Source organism: Pteropus vampyrus, unplaced genomic scaffold (assembly GCF_000151845.1).
Source record: "Pteropus vampyrus isolate Shadow unplaced genomic scaffold, Pvam_2.0 Scaffold127, whole genome shotgun sequence".
Lineage (NCBI taxonomy): Eukaryota > Metazoa > Chordata > Mammalia > Chiroptera > Pteropodidae > Pteropus > Pteropus vampyrus.
In genome coordinates this window covers 1,896,894-1,901,253 of record NW_011888908.1, presented here as the reverse complement: position 1 = coordinate 1,901,253, position 4,360 = coordinate 1,896,894, and the positions used below count along the sequence as shown (strand labels likewise).

Here is a 4,360-nt window from a genome sequence, read left to right as displayed (position 1 = left end):
AACAGTACGTTCTGCTCCATCGGCCGCTGAGGAATGAGAAGAAACGAGACTGTTTCAGTGTCAAAAGTGCTGCTTTCGCTACATTGCCTGATTTGCAAAATGGGCAGCGGGTCTGCGTGTGTGTGAGGAGTAGACGATGCCACTCTGAGCTGCGTTTCTTATTGTCGGGCTGGCTCTCGCCACTGCTGAGGCCGGAGTCACCCCGCAGGGGGCTGCGGCGGAATGCGATGTGAGGGCTCCCTCGTCGGCCTTCCTGCCCTGTCTCATCGCTGGGGGTGGCAGGCCACCCAGCGTTCAGAGTTCCAGTTTGCTTTCTGTCAAATGAGGCCATTAGAATCGACCAGCGTTTCCTAAATGTCAGGGATTTGTGATTAAATGTCACATCTTTACCCTATTTATACTTTTCTATTAACATTTTTTTTTTTTTACATTATCTTCTTCTTAATTATACAAATGTATTTAAAAGGTGATTTTATATCTTACCATGCAGGGAAAGCTACCCCACTTGCCATAAATAGAAAGTCAATGCAAAAGTAAGCACAATGAAAACAAAACCACTGTTATTAAATTCTAGCGAGTAACTGCTGCTTGCCAAAGTCTGTGCCTGAGGCTTGCTCTCTCTTTATTAAACAGGGAGATTAGCAAGTGTTAGAAAAGTGTTAAAGATATATTAACCCCAAACCGATACTTTCTTCTTGACATAATCATGAGGGTTGAAAGACTGGCATACTCTTTTGTAAAAAAAACTTTTTACTTGGCAATAATTTCAAACTTACTGAAAGGGTTTAAGAACAGTACAAAAGAACTCCAGTAGATCTTTTATCCAGATTTAGCATTTTTGCACATTGGCCACCTCTGCTTTGTCGTTTTCTCTCTTTCTATAACTTTTGTTTCTGAATCATTGGGTAGGTTGCATACACCATGCCCTTAATACCCCAGAATATCTTTCCTAAAAATTAGGAGATTCTCTTTGGTAAGCACAGAATAATGATCAGAGTTAGGAAATTTAACATGGATGCAATACCGCTATCTCATTACAGGCTATCACTCAGTTTGGTCAGTTGACCCCATAATGTCATTTAGAGCATTTTCTCCCCAGTTCGGGACTCGGTTCAGATCGCGTATTGCACTCAGTGGCTACGTTTCTTTAGTTTTATCTAATCTGGAACAGTTCTCCAGCTTTTCTTCGTGTCTCATGACTTTGGCATGTTTGAAGAATGCAGGCCAGTGACTTCACAGACCCACCCTCGGTGTCTGGTACGTAGAGGAGATGCAGGAAAGACTGGCTGGCTTCTGATTCAGTGCCGCTTAACGCCATGTCCGTGTTCCTATGAAGTCGTCTCTTGCATGACAGTGAGAGCCACCCACAGTTGAATGACATCATCTCCACAGTTCATTCTAGTGCATTTTCATTTACAGTTCTGAGGAAGGAAGTCCAGATACTGCTCTTAACCAAACCTCGTTATCTATGATAAGTCACGTCACCCTCGGCGTTCCTGGTGCTACCAGACATTGCACAGACAGCCTAGAATTTAAAGGGCAGCTTTTTCTTCGGACCACTCTCTGGCTCCGACGAGGGTCGATAATGTCCTTTGAAAGTCAAGCACGTCCGGGGAGCGAGGGTAGAGAGAAAGAAGGACGCGTGAGCTGTGCACTGAGGAGAAGGCTGTAGCGGTCATTCCTGCTCATTGTGACCCCCACTGTAAACGAAGATGGAAAGCAGTGGGAGAGAGAAGACCCCGGTGAGGAGCCGTCTCGGTCAGGGTGGAAATGTCCGCAGAGCAGCCGGCGGCCAGCGTGGATAACTCGAGTCTTCTGCCCCTTGTGTGTATGAAGTTTCTTTGTAGTTTTCATTGCTGTTGTTGTTGTTTCAATGTTTAGAGGCAGAAAACCACCTTGAAGTGGCGTAGGTAAAAACACGAGTTTATTGGTTCACCTCTTAGGCTTCAGGGGTGGCTGGATCTGGGGGCTCAAACGACACCGTCGAGAGTGTCTCTCAGGCCCGCGTTTTTCTATGTGAGCTGCTCACCCAAATAGGCTCTCTCTAGCCGGATAGAAAAGTGGTCCTTGTTAGCTTACGTGATGATCACCACCTTAGAAGGCAAGACTCTCTCCCCCAGCACGCGTGATAGTCTTCCAAAGCGGGCTCTGAATGACCGTGCTTGCGGCAGAAGTTCACAACTGGGCCCATCGCTGTGCTTGGGAAATGGGAGTCTCTGATACCCAGCCTGGATCACCGACCTCCCGGCCACGGGGAGTCACGGCATGCGATGGACACCACCGCCTGGTGCGGAAGAGGCATCTCCCCCAAGGAAGAGCTGTTATTCGAGGACGGACTTAACAGATGCCCAGTACGAAGTTAGAGCGGAGTGCAGCGATGGTTTGGGGAGCTCCCGATGCCACGCGAAGAAGAGCCGAGAGCCCCGGCGTTGGGTCTGCGTCCTTGCCGGACCAACCATTCACCGCTTCTGTGGCCATGAGCAAGTTCTCCTCAAACCTGAGTTTCTTCATCTGTAAAATGGAGAAAATAATACTTGCCATATTATCAGGGTTCTTAGTTGCGAATAAGGATTCACTCTACCTAGTGTAAGCAGTGAGAGGTTTACTGAGAGAGAGGAAGTGGCTCGTGGGACCCCAGGTGACCCCCAGGGCATATTTCCAGGAGTAATTTGCGGGACCATTCTGCCCCACTGGCTTGATAGGAGTTGCTGCCTTCCCTGACCACCCTGCTGGCAAACCAGAAGCTTCCCTGCCACACCTGCTTCTCTGAACAGCTCACTCTGAACCCAGCCCTCGCGGGAGCGTGTCTGATCGCTGGAACCAGGTTGCGTGCAGGCTGGCCTCATGGCACCCAAGCTGTGCACAAGCACAGGGCTCCTCTCTCAGAGGGGCCCGTGCTTTGTTTGATGGACTGCTGCTGTTGCTATCTTGAAATTCTTGATTTTATCCTTGAACTTGTGTTTCGTATGTAAAGTCTGACCAGACAGTGGAGCACGTGCGTGTGCAGGGGCGATGCACCGGGCGCCTGCACATCACATGTGGGCTCGGGCTGCAGGCGTGAGGGCAGTGCATGCACCGAGCTGTTGGTGCATCCTCACTTGGGACAATCCAAGGCACCACGAGGTCCCCAGGTGGTGGCCGAGCAAGGCCTGGGCCCAGACTGGTGGTGGTGGCAGCAAAAGCAGCAGCTACTGTGGTGACAGTAGCTGTTGCCCTGGGAGAAAGGGCTCCGTATGGGGTAGGGTGGGGACCGCGGTGGGAGGCTAGGTCGTCTGTGCCTTTCTGCATCATCTGTACAAATCCGAATGCAGTGAATCTCATCCACGCTAGTTCTCTAGCCCGAGAGTCAGAACAGAAACTGCTGGTGCTTTGCCTTTGAAGTGGACTCTGAATGACCACGTACATGGCAGGGAAGCAATAAAATAAAAGCAGACACATGGACACCGCAATAGAGCATAGCAGGGAGTGATTAGATTTCTTGAAAGAGTTCAGAATCTCTGTTTTTGAAAACTGTTGTTAACATTTGCAAAGCATCTATCCACAGGGTTAGAAACAAAAGTTAAATTTTAAGATTGCCACATTCGATCAGAAAAAAATGCTATTTTCATATGAAGCTTTGGATGAAGCAGCTATTAACAAGGAAGATAATTTTATGACTAATTTTTATTTGTAACTGAAGATACAGGGATAGAAGGTACAAACAGGCAGTGGCACTTCGAATTATGTACAGATTATGAGGCCACGTTCAGTGTTCTCTAAGACTGCAACAAGTTATAAGAAGTGTCAGAGGGATCATCAAAATGCCGCTGTATACATTTGCATTTAAAATTAAATTCAGACTTACAGGAAACTGATTCGTCTGAGGATTTAAATCTTTTGAGAAAATTTGTTCTGCAAGAATATCGGCTCTAGCTGTATTAAAATTAGTATTTCCAAATAATTTATTAAAAAGTTATCCCAGTGTTGCCATAAACTGTAAGATACTCTTAGCAACTCCGGTGAGAATGGCATTAGAGAAGCCCTCTTAAAATTAAAAATTTTGAAAAATTATTTGTGATCTTAACATTTGCTAACTGCCATCCCTTCGATTATATTGATTGAAAATTATGTTTCTAAAAGAGTAAATGTGAGGACCTAATAAACGAATTTTCAGAAAAGCGAGTTAGGAAAATCTTAAGATCAGTCAAGCTATCACCTTAATAAAGCAATTTTCCTTATATTATTTAAAATTATGACCCAATTTTTTTGTGATTTGTAAATTTATGTTAATATATTACTATTACCCCATAGTCCATCTGATCAATCAATACAAAATATTTTAAAAGAAAAATGGATATTTTAGGGACTTGTAGTTTTTCCC

The 4,360-nt window shown here is 45.8% G+C and overlaps 1 long non-coding RNA gene across 1 annotated transcript in view; it reads right to left on the bottom strand.

Moving 5' to 3' along the window:
* Window positions 1-443: 443 nt before the first annotated feature.
* Window positions 444-4,360, bottom strand: part of LOC111744105 — a 7,619-nt gene continuing 3,702 nt past the window's right edge. The window contains exon 4 of the long non-coding RNA XR_002782009.1: window positions 444-2,511. This is a non-coding gene — a long non-coding RNA (uncharacterized LOC111744105). The remainder of the gene's footprint in view (window positions 2,512-4,360) is intronic.